This window comes from Sander lucioperca, chromosome 19 (assembly GCF_008315115.2).
Source record: "Sander lucioperca isolate FBNREF2018 chromosome 19, SLUC_FBN_1.2, whole genome shotgun sequence".
Taxonomy (NCBI): domain Eukaryota; kingdom Metazoa; phylum Chordata; class Actinopteri; order Perciformes; family Percidae; genus Sander; species Sander lucioperca.
The window spans coordinates 1333200-1345726 of NC_050191.1; the positions used below are offsets into that span (position 1 = coordinate 1333200).

Here is a 12527-nt window from a genome sequence, read left to right on the forward strand (position 1 = left end):
CAAAACATACAGCGAAAAACCATGCAAAACATTTCAGACCGTCCTGCCAACATTTTCCGTTTCCCCCGCGACTGACGCACACACACAATCACACACAAACACACATGGACACACACACACACACACACACACACACACACACACACAATCACACACAAACGCACACGGTGGATGCAGGAAAAAACGCAGATGAGACGTACAGGATGACCTAAATTGAGGACAGCTACTCTCGTTATTGTAAGTTAATGATAAGTTAAAGTCCAACAAGTACTTTATCAAACCGTATGAATGTGTGTCCCAGGCCAGGATAGGAAATTAACTAACAATGTAAAGATTAACAAGCCACTGACAGTGACAGATATGTTCATATTTGATTCATTCAATACATTCTTATTTTGTGTCTTAAATCCACCAGCCATTAAAAGACATTTTAAATGGTAAAAAGTCCCTGTGGCAGGTGGATTTTTAAATCCACCTGCCACAGTGGCTGGTGGTCAAAAAAGTTAACTTCATGCCCTGCTCCTGTCCAACTGTATACCAGCAGAACTGTTTTGTAGCTACTTGAAATTGTCATTGTACAGTACAGAGAGAGAGAAATAAAGCTATTTGATGATGCTTCCGCAGTGCCTACGTTCTGATTCCTCCTCCTCTGCATATCTATTGCAGCAGTTGCAGCAGCTGCATGCACGCATTTCCTGCAGGAAAGACATTTTCTAGTTTAAAATGTCATTGAAACCTCCATCAGACTGCAGTTCTTTTAGATGTGTAATAAAAGGGTCAGAAAGTCAAGCTCAGAGGGAGAATCTTTCTCGGTGTGTTTGAGACTGGTAGCCTAATAAAAACTGACACTGATAATAACCTCATCTCCCGGTTGTCTACACATCACTGCATTTTTGGCTTTCACTTTCATTCTGTTTGTGTGTGTGTGTTTATATACCATGTTCCTCCTACAAGCACATAAATTAGGTGCTTTCATGATTCAGCAAACTTTACTAAATTCCATAAAGATGTAAAAGCTTAATTTAATGTTCTGCTAGCCAAAATTCCATTTGAATGGCAACGAGAAACACGCTTTACAGACAGCTGTCGACTCTGATGTTTTTGCCATTTTCTCAGCTGTTGGACATTATTCTGGATCCAAGTCCACCCCAACTGTCCGACAAAACTGGTGCCTGGAGCCATTCCACACACAACTGATTCAAGTTTGGCAGCCAGCCAGCAGCTCATCGCCTGTGTATTAACAGGCTTTCCTAGTTAAAAAATCTTTGTCTGTTAAGGCATCATCACTATCAAATTTTTCTGTTTTTACTCTAGATCATCATTTATAAAACAATCTTTTAGGTAGCTGAGTAGCCAAGTTATCAAAAACATCAGCATCCTAACATTCTCACAATAACAATGTTTACAAGTTAATGTTAACTCAAGGAAAAGTGAAATTTCAAAGCAAAATCAATCCTTTCAATGGAATCAGTGCAATCAGTGGATTTGTTCATGTGTACAGGAAGTAGGCCTGTAACAATTCCACATTTTGCTGGGCAATTAATTGTCTCAGAAATGCGATTAACAATATACTAATTATCTCTTTTATTCTATTTTTTATTTATATATTTCTTTTTCTGACAAACAAAATGTTTAAATGAATTCCAGGATACATCTTTTGTTCAATATCACTGTTGTGACGCAGATACACAGGTTCACAGCCTACGCAGTAAACCACGCCTCTTTATTATCATAAAAAATTGAAAATATAACATTTATTCCCATCAATAAAATACAAATCATTAATCGTAAACAGTAAAAAAAGAGTGTGTTTAATTTCTCTGGCTTTAGACAGCTACAGCCCAGAATGTTTGGAGTTGCTATGGCAACATGTGACAGCTGCTGCTAGCATAGCTTTAGCTCAACAGTCCGACCAATAATCACTTATATAATTGCAATTTCTAAACAAAATCAACAATTACCATCAACAGTCATACCCCTTAGGACCTAAGCAAAAGTTAGCAAGCAAGTTGTTCTGTACATATTAGAAAAATAAAAGCACAAATCCCCGTGGAACTACGTTAGCATAATGTTAATAAATGACGGCCATTTCCGCAACAGGGTCGTCATTTACGGTAACTTTACTAATTAAACAAAGTATCACAGTAGATTAAACACCCCAGACTGACTAACTACATTACTTAAACACATGTAAAGGTGCTTCAGTGGATTTTTAACGTTAGAAAGCCGACTGGACTTGCAACTGCGGGTGGGGCGTCCTCTGGTAGGAATCCATAGTATCATAGACTAGCTTATGTTACTGTTAATGTTATGCAGTGTTGGGCAAGTTACTTCCAAAATGTAATACATTATATTACAATATTACTGTCTCTGAATTGTAATGCGTTACACTACTTTTGCATTACTTTTGAGTTACTTTCACCAAAATAACAGGGGAAGTTTGATTTGGCAGCTAGCTTGTGAATTTCACCACCGGATCAATAAAGTCTCGTCTTTATCCACTTTAATACATCATAGATTCATATTTTGTATAATTAATATAAATATGCAAAGTAACTAAAGCTATACAAAATAGATAAGTAAAACATAATAGGCAAGTAGGAGAAAATGAAAATACTCAAAAGTATGGCATTGTTGTAAAATGTTTGTTTATAGCACTTCAATAAGAAATTCATGTTGTTTAGGTTAAAACACTCTAAAGGAAATGTTCAATTATAGTGTGATTAAAACTCACTATTAACATTATTTACAGTACTTGATTTACAGCTGATTTGTGAAAAGGTAGCCTACACAACCTTATTTAACAGTAATTTAGTTTTACTGCGAACCGTCACAGGAAGTGCTTTTATTTTGAAGTAGGCTACACGAGTTGTCTGTTGTGTAGCCTACTCTTGCTAGCTTACTGAGAAGCAACATGTCCGTCAGGCTCAAGTTGTTCACTTTCTTGTTTGTAAAACTGCAACATTTTGAACAGTAAATGGTCACAGTAAAAGACAAGCGTTTTTGGTCGTCATTCAAAGCCATTCCACTACAGGCATAGTTACTCTCCATGGCTGATAAAATGCAATGATATTTACGTGTAGCAAGCCTCAACATTAATTCCCGACTTGTTTATGTCAGCCGCTGACGTACCGTCACCTGTTGGGACATACATGCTGTCCGTACTGTCTCTGGTTCTGACCACGGGAACAGAAACAGGACAGCTCACTTCAACGCAGCGTAATAACTCCTGAAAATAATATCCATCTCGCAAATGTATTTTTCTCTGCAGTCATCTCAACCATCGAATACAGCGACCGGAAAATAATACGGCTTTTTTTTTTTTTCCTGTGAAGAAATGTGTGTTGGTGAATTCTTAAAAAAAACAATGCACCACTAAATGTTGCGTTAAAATGCATTGTAACTCACGTTACTGAGATTGTAACGAGTATAATATTATCGATATTTAATTAGTAATGCGTTATATTACTGCGTTACAGCAAAAAGGAATACATTACTGTAATTGCGTTACTTTTGTAACGCGTTACTCCCAACACTGATGTTATGTGATGCTACGCTGGTATTGCAAACGCGTTTGATGGATCCAAACAATAGTGTGACCAATGTCATTAAAAAATGCTCTAATGCTTTAATTGTGGTTATGCAAAATTGTGGTTAGACAATTATTTAATAATTGTTACAGGCCTAACAGGAAGGTAAACTTTTGTGATTCTTTTGACGCATGTTCAACTTGTGGACATGGACCACGAGCCGCCTGTTTTGACAGTGCCGACATTTGAGGGAACGAAGAGCCAGAGAGTCCGAAACAGAGGAAGCTATCATAGCATATTAGCTGTGTTGTAAATCCCTGGCATACAGTGACTCATGCTGTGTTCACTTCTATGTTACCCTCCTCTTGTAGAGAATAAACTGCTCCAGTTACACTGGGTTTTCACAGGCAGCTTCGTAGGCAGCAGCGCGCTTTGATGCACTTCATTCCCTATGATAACCTACCTTGTTTTCAAGTTGTTTTCTTGCGGTATCACAAGATCACGCAAGAATCGCAGGAACACATATTAGGCCACGTTCACACTTGGCATCTTTTTTTGACAAGAAAGAAGTTGACAAGGGCTAAGCATTTTTATTCCAAAAAGCAGCCGAGAGTGTCTTTTGTTGCTATAACAATAGCTACTGCTATAGTATCCTAGCTAGAGCTCTATGTGGAGCGGTGCTAACGTTAGATAAAACTAAGCGGTGGAGCGAGCTAGAGAAAGAACAGAGAGAGAGTCAACAGATGGACCAACAGATCCTGTTGCTCTGGACGGAGACCAGTGAAGGATATTAAAAGCACTTTTCCAGTGAGCGCTGAGCGTTACTGCGCAGCCTCCAACTGAGAGAGATGACGTAAATGTGACGTGAGCAACCTTTCTGAAAGTTGTAAGTCTTCTGGTAGCTGTGCCAAGAGAAATCTCAATCATTCCCAATCTTGCAGAGACGGAGAGCGTAGGTATATGTAAGGAGATAACATGGACACAGGCTAATTATTGCTAACTAAAATGCTAGTTAACATTAGTAATTAAACTTAAACAGCTGATGTAAGTCGAAACTGCCTGCGAGCTTCTCCTGTACTATATGGTAATTCCTCTACTATGCGCCAGTGAGTTGCATGGTTATGACACAATCGTTAGCCTATTTTTACAAAAACGTCTGCTACGGAGCCATAACGTGAGATACAAGGTAATTGAGTCTTTTATACATTGTTGTGTTTCTTTAGAAATGAACAATGGACAAATAACGTCTTTAAACGCTTCAGATGTAAAGTTATTCGCTGTCAAAGTGACGTCAAAATGAATGGCAGTCAATGAAATGCTAAAGGCGGGCAAATGCTTGTTAGCATCAAAATGGCGCCATAGGAGCTACGGGTTGTTGACAGACGCTTACCCCCTTGCGTAAAACAAAGCGAGTTCCCTGTACACAGAGCACCCGGTCATACCGTTTAACTCACTGTGCTCTGACTCCATTTTTTCTTGTTGTTTCTTGGCGTTTAAAAAAGCTCAGGACTTTTTTGAAAACAAGGTTCATTCCATAGGATTATAATGTAATACAGATGATCAAAAAAAGACACTAAGTGTGAACATAGCCTTACACGAAAATCCATTTTGTCAGGCTTCATGTAATGCGTTTGTGTACGAACAGCAGCAGACCAAACCAATCAGCATCCAGTGAAGAGCTATAGTCAGCTACGGGGACGTGGCTTAGGTGTGCATGACGGCTGCAACTGTTTGTTCAAACCAACAATAGTGGATGTGAAAGACAGATGGTTCATCCAATCACCTGCCAGGTATTATTTTTTAGAGTGCCTGCCCTTTCCTAAACAATTTCCAATGATGACGTCAGGTTATATGAGAACAGTGGAATAAGCGAAGTTCACTGACGGCAGCGAAACTGCCCGGATGTTAACCTCTCTGCTCGCTTTCCAATAGGTTGAGAGCGGTAGCCATTGGGAGGGCAGACTCACAAACATGCCTCCAATATATTTCCAACACTTGCAATATTTAAAATGCCTTGCAAATAAAAAGTACATGCTTTTCCTGAAGCCTACTTTATTCTACATCTCTGTATGACTACATGGATGTTAATACAAAACAGCTAGCTTGGCAGAGGGTTTTTATGTATTTTTATTTTAGTAGTAGCATTGTCGCAATGACAACTAGCTAGTTGCTAGCAATACATATTTGAACTCAACTAAAGCCAACTGACTACATTTAAAGAGCGCCAGTCAAATGTGGTATACAGTTTGTTTCCTGTAATAATTTAAGGAAGGTTACAGTCTCCTCATTGGTCAACTTACATCTGATATTTTCAATTGCAGCCATTTTGTGTGTGATATTTTGAGTGATATTTAAGTCACATGCCTTATGTAGATTGCTATTTCTTTGCTAAGTCTGTTTCCATTCTGCTTTGTTGCATGTTGAATTTATCAATACCAACTTTTCCTCGTCAACCAGGCAAATTGTTTTTGTCGAGGCCAACAAATATACAAAATTAATTGTTTCTTTCACTGCTGATTTAAAATAAAGACTTTGAGGTCAATCTGTGCATGTGGAGACAGTAAAAAACTGCCAGTGTGTGTTTTCCTGCTTCGCTGTGTATCTGCAGCTCTTCACTTTCTGGCTCTGCTCTGTCCTCTGTCCTACTGAGCTTGGCTTAGAACATGTCTTTATCATTATGAGTGGAAGTTTGAAAAGAACAATATGATGGCATTTTATCCCCATGCAGTCAATGCTTCCATTGCTAACTATAGCCACTGGTCACACACACACACACACACACACACACACACACACACACACACACACACACACACACTTTTCATTACACCAATGACTTATTTGACAGTGGAGAGCAGCACATGAATTATCTACAGAGTGTTTATTGAGGAACAGTGTATGCTCCAGACAATTCATGCCTCTTTGAATTTCTCTCTTTTGCCGGATGTAAACTGCATTCAGAGAGGCCATAGTTCCCCCTCAGGAGAAAGAGCAATTTGTGGGTAGAAGCAAAGAGCAGAAATATCCACCCTTATTAATATTTCATTGTGCTTTAATTGCTCTCATTACTTCATGATTACCCTGTGTTCTGTCGATAATCTTTTCGAAGGTGAATACTTCCTTTGAACATCCCATGAAGCATCTTAACAAAAGCAAAGTCAACAAACAGTAAATAGTGTAAAGTGGGTCAGCTGCTCTGCACGGTTCATGGTCCACAAAAGACAGGATCCCTGTAGAGGATTGTATTCATCTCAGAATCATCTAAAAAAATAAATCCTGTTGGTTCTTTAACAGCACCAAGAGAGCTACAGGAAACCTCTCTCCTTGCAGTTTAATTTTACCGTATGTGGGGTTGTGGGGAGTGTTGTGACTGCTATACATTAAGCTCAGGCTGTAATATGAAACAAGTTATATAAGCCTTTAACTTTAATGCTACAAATTACAATGTCACACATCAACACTTTCATCAAAACAGTTGGCTTTTTCTCCTGTTTCTATGCTGAGATTGCAGTGTTTTTACAATCTGGGCTCTGAAATAGCGCAGCAGTGGGTGAGAGCCACGTAGGATGAATGGATTTCTTAGCAGCAGTAAGGCTGTAATCATCATCATCATCATCATCATCATCATCTTTGCAATCATGACTTCCATACCAATCTATGCCCACCATGCTGTGATTACTTATTTTTTCAAAGGTGATGGATGGTCTGTTTTGTCATTCTCTGCACGTCCTGGATCTCTGTGCTCCTGGGTGGTAAAAAGCCTCATGGTTAGAGGAGGGAGATGAAGAATTGCTGGCTAAAATCTGGACATCTGGAAAACTACAGAGATGTGAAAACCCCTTAATAATTACATTCTTGTTCAGATAAATACGTTATCAAATTAGGGCAGTGAAACTTACTTATTTAAATCAGCTCAATATATGGTTAATGTAATTTGCTCTTACCATTGTATCACTGTGTGTACTTCATCATAGCAATCCTCTCCAATCGGTCCCAAAACCTCCCAGTTAGATTGTAAAGCATATTCTTTGTAAATCTTTACAATCATTCCCCATAGAACCAAGCATGCCTGAATGCACTATGCAAATGTTCTTCAAAACGCCAATTTTAGCGTGTAGATTGCTAGCTTGAAATTTGGTGTTGTTTCCCGAAGCGAACAGAGTTTGAGAACGGCAAGACACAGAGAGCGGAAGGTCAGGCAATTATCCTGGAAATGTACGTCCGTTGATTCAGACTAACACCACCTCTACCTTCTCTCCTTTGATGGTGAGACAGGGGGATGGACCAGTGTTTTAGGGGGCCTAAGAGCAGTTCTTTACGTTCTGAGATGTTAAGGTAGAGTAAGTTATAGTCACACCATGAGCCAAAATGGAATATGGAAAGTTGATAGGCAGAGAAAGAGTCATTGTTGTCTTTGAGCAGTGCGAGGATGGCCGTACCATCTGCATATTTGAAGTAGAGGATTGTGAAGGAGGGACTTTGACAGTCATTTGTAAAGAGGGTATAGAGAAATGTACTTGCACCCCTGTGGGTGAGAATAATGGTGGGTGACAGTCAACGCTTACTGCTTGTGGTCTGTTGAAGAGGAAGTTATGGATCCAGTGCTGTAGTTTTTTGACTTCCTGATGCCAGTGGATTGTGTTAAAGGAAGAGCTAAATTCAATGAAAAAACAGTCTGGCATAGTTTCCGGGGATGTCCAGGTGTTGTGTCAGACAGAGCAGGAGAGAGTCAACAGCATGTGCCTCTCCTGAAGAAGGATTAAATAGAGAATTGGGGTAAACGATTTATAATGGTAATGCCTGCTGCTGCATTCAGACCTTCCATCAAATGCCTGTTTACCAAATCCAGTTTGGAGAGTGATATATTTTTTTTTATTCCATACAGTCTTCTTCCTTTCAGGAAACATTTTAGGTGTTGGAAAAAATTGCAGATGCTGCCATTTATTCTGGTGAGGTCACTCATGATATGATGTATACGTTTTCAAATGGGAACTTTCCTACCTCGATCTAACATTAAAGCTGCTAAATGCTATTCCCATTTTCCACATGGGGTCGCTGCAAAGTTTGCACCCTAGCCAGCAGTGGCTCCCATATGGGCATCGTAATCATTAGTTTGCCAACCGAGCCAATGTGTGCCCTCCACATTCTGCTTCTTGGCTTGAATGTCTGCAGTTATATCTGCAGAATATATGTGAAACAGGGTGTTGTCATTTGCAAATCATCCTGCATTAAAAAAGGATTGTGATCCTCTCCAGCTGTGCTCAAGTGTAAGTGAGACTACTGTGTGCGTGCCTGCCAGGCTTTTGTGTGGGAGGATGTGGAACGTGTCTGACACACACAGATAAGAGTGAAGTTGTAAATCCAAAAACACTAGAGAGAATACTGGTCAGTTATTTTTGAAGCGCGCCATGTCCTGTGAAAGTGCAGAATGTAACAGCAGTTCAGTGAGTGAACGAGGAACAATGGGCTGACCTATTACACAGTAATAGAGTGTGGGAGGATCCACGCGTGATGTGTGCTATTCAGTGTTTCTATTTTCAGTGGCAGAGTGGAGTGGAAGTGATAGTGGAGTAGTAGCTGTGATTTGAAGTTGAAACAACAGAAGGAAAGAGGGATTTGCAGGTCACCTGTGATTACATCACAGCAGCATACAGTAAATAGTCCAGGGAGGTTTACTCTGTTAAATCTCTCCTAAACATTGATTGTTGTAAGGCATGGCTATGCCCTTTGTGTATTACAAATATGATTTTATTTAACATTGACACCTGTAGTACATCAATTTCAATGTTTAGTGACATTGATGCATGTATACTTTGTAGTTCTGTTACAGAATCAGCTATGCATTTATTTCATGATTCCCCCTTATCAACTACTATCTTAACAGTGTATTATGTGTTGTGATTGGAATCTTTCTGGACTCTAGTTTATGGTTAATTGGCAGTCAAGGCAGATAATATTGCAGCGGTAAATGGAATCTCCTATTTGTTCTGGAGCACACTGCTGAGCTGGATGTGGTGATCCTGATGCGGGTGTGTTATGAATGTTCCATCTACTCTGTTCATCTTTGACAGCTGCAGTAGCAGGTGTGACAGACAACTGGAGAGAGTCTGGACAGGACACACACTCTGAGAGTCCCTATATTTTTATGCCTCCCCGTCGGTGATAGCCATGACCGGAGGCATTGTATTTTCGGGTTGTCCATCCTGTCCGTACGTTTTCCATCCATGCATCCCATTCTTGTGAATGTGATATCTCAGGAACCCCTGGGAGGAATTTCTTCAAGTTTGGCACAAACTCGAACTCAAGGATGAACTGATTAGATTTTGGAGGTCAAAGGTCAAGGTCACTGTGACCTTACTCTTTTCTGGCAATTATTTAACGCCATAACTCAGGAACAAAAGAGGAGATCATATCTTATTTCGCATTTGGTCAGATACCTAATTGGTGACAATGATCTTGGGTGCCCACCTTGAAACTGTGGTGATTGTATATATCTCCTGTATTTTTTGCCAAAAAAATACACATTTTACCTTTTAATGAAATCCTTCAAAGTCTTCAATACATATGTCATGTCTGGACTGACAAGGATGTAAACTGCAACAACTGGTTGCTGGAGGCATACAACCCCAAGGGAAACCTAAATTGTGTTCACCTTTCTACTGTGAAATTGTGATCACCTTTCTACTGTGAAAGCCCTTGTTTGTTTGTTGTGCCCACATGCATCCCATTCATTGAAGTTCCGCAACATATTTTCTACCTGGTCATCTATGCCGCTTTGAGAACCACGGGAAACCATAGGGAAAATACAGCCCAGTGTCCCAGTAACCATAAGCACAGCCTTTATTAACACTAATTGAGTGTTTTGTTGGGTTCAGTTCACACAGTTCAACTGCTCTGGGGTAGGAGCTGTTTTTTTAAGATATTTTTTTTTGGGCATTTCCACCTTTAATAGATAGGACAGCTCAGATATGAAAGGGGAGAAAGAGGGGGAAGACATGCAGAAAACCATCACAGTTCTGACTCGAACCCTGGAACTTCTGCGTGGAGGAATAAACCTCTATATATGTGTACCTGCTCTACCAACTGAGCTACCGACCATCTACAAGCTGTTTTTTTTATACTGGAAGTGCCGGTCTTTAACACCATGAATTGCCTTCCAGATGGCAGCAGAGATAAGAGATGGTGATAGGGCTGAGTTGCATCCTGCACACCTGCTGAGTAAATAACACATCTCCTGATACTTTAATGAAAAATATTTGGCATAATTGCCAAAGACCAAATTGGGTTAACTATAGCTTACTGTTTTGTGTGGAAGATAATTTTCCAAACACAGCTTTTGGTGCTCTCTCTGGCTCCTCTTGATTGGCCTCAGGGTCTAGTAGCTGATCTGAGATGTATGAGCTGAGCTGCATGCATAATTGTAGTGTGTGTTATGACTCGCTTATAGCTTGAAAAGCAAGCAAGTCCCTTCTTGACAGCAGAGCAATGCAGGGCACATCATTAATAATCAGAAGCAGGTGAGTGTAAAGAATATGTGCAGTGTAGAGCCTAAGTTTGGGTTTTGTGTGTGTACATAGGGGTCTGTGTTAGTATGTTTGTGGCTTAAACACTGCACTTTGTCTACAAACTCAGTTTGTACAGTAATACGTATTCAGGCCATGTCTTAAAGACAAAGCTTGTTGTGCCCTTGAATGTCCTGAAGCCTTATTGAACTTGTATTTTGCATTTTAAAGTTTTGATATTCAGCTGATGTTCTTATCAAGAGTTACTCACAACAAATGAGCAATTGCAATGGGAGTTGAGTGATTTCCTCAAGGACAGCTTTCAAGGAAAAACTGGGTGTTTTGGCTGGTCCAGGGATCAAACATAACTTTCTAGTTGAAGAATGGCCTTTTTTAGCCAACACTGCATTCTACTATATATATAAGTGTTGTCTAAATTATGTTTTATGAATCGTTTTCTTTATTTTCTGAGCCTAATAGATGGCGCTCTCTGTTCAACAAAGGGTTGAAATCATACTGAATTGCCATTCCCTGAGTCAAAAGCGCTTCAAAAATCAAATAAATGTTTTGTGACTATGAATATTTGCCATCATCCTCCATTGTTAAGCCATTGAAAATTAAGCAAGCAAAACTTTGAGTAAAAAATTAAAACATGTATTGAGTGCTTTTCACAGATAAAATCATTATATAGTTATATAATCATACATAAAGTGCAAATAGGTCCTACAAATGCCTGACTAAATTACTTTTAAAAAAAATAGTAAACAGAAACAGTAGACCGTAAGGATATTTAGTCCGTTAAAGGGCTACAAACTCAAAATATAGATCACCACAGGTGTAAAGCTGGGTACGTGGGACAGACAGGAAATTCAACATATTAGACCTAAGAGAGCAAGCTAACAAATATGGGTTAAGTAGCTCAGCCACATATTTAGGGGAGAATTTTAAACAGAATCCTATATGTGAAACAGAGCCAGTGAAGAGACTTGAGAACAGGCGCAGTGTGAGGCCGTCTATTTGACCTATAAATGAGCAGCATTCTGGATTAACTGAAGGCAATCAAGAGCAGATATACTAAGTAAGGAGAAAAGTGTGTTAGAAGTCAATGTGAGATGAGATAAATGCATGTATATGCATCTCAAGTTTACAAATCTGAGTTTACTAATATTTCTTAAGTGGAGAAGAAACAAGACCTGGCTTTACAAGTGTGTCGAACAATGAAGTTTGATCAAGTATCACCCCTAAATTACACAGGTTGGTGCAGACAGCAGAAGAAAAAGGCTCAATACATTGCATGATCATGGAGACAACCTTTTCTGGGGCAACAACCAGAAGGTCCATCTTATTAGCAATGAGCTGTAAAACATTTTCTACCAACCAGTCCCTAATAGCATTTAGACAGTCAAGAAGTAGATGACCTGAAAACCTCACTTTAAATGAGAAATGGAGCTTGATATCATCCGCATATAACTGGTATGCAATATTATATCTGTTT

At 39.4% G+C, this 12527-nt stretch overlaps 1 protein-coding gene and 1 long non-coding RNA gene across 3 annotated transcripts in view; one reads left to right on the forward strand and one right to left on the reverse strand.

The window, feature by feature from the left end:
• The window catches only part of LOC116053504, a 28983-nt gene extending 16507 nt beyond the window's left edge, over window positions 1–12476 (reverse strand). The window contains exons 1-2 of the long non-coding RNA XR_004105861.2: window positions 12464–12476; window positions 12344–12348 (exon numbers count right to left, since the gene is read on the reverse strand). This is a non-coding gene — a long non-coding RNA (uncharacterized LOC116053504). The remainder of the gene's footprint in view (window positions 1–12343; window positions 12349–12463) is intronic.
• The window catches only part of lrfn2b (leucine rich repeat and fibronectin type III domain containing 2b), a 205748-nt gene that overhangs the window by 150329 nt on the left and 42892 nt on the right, over window positions 1–12527 (forward strand). The window lies entirely within an intron of this gene.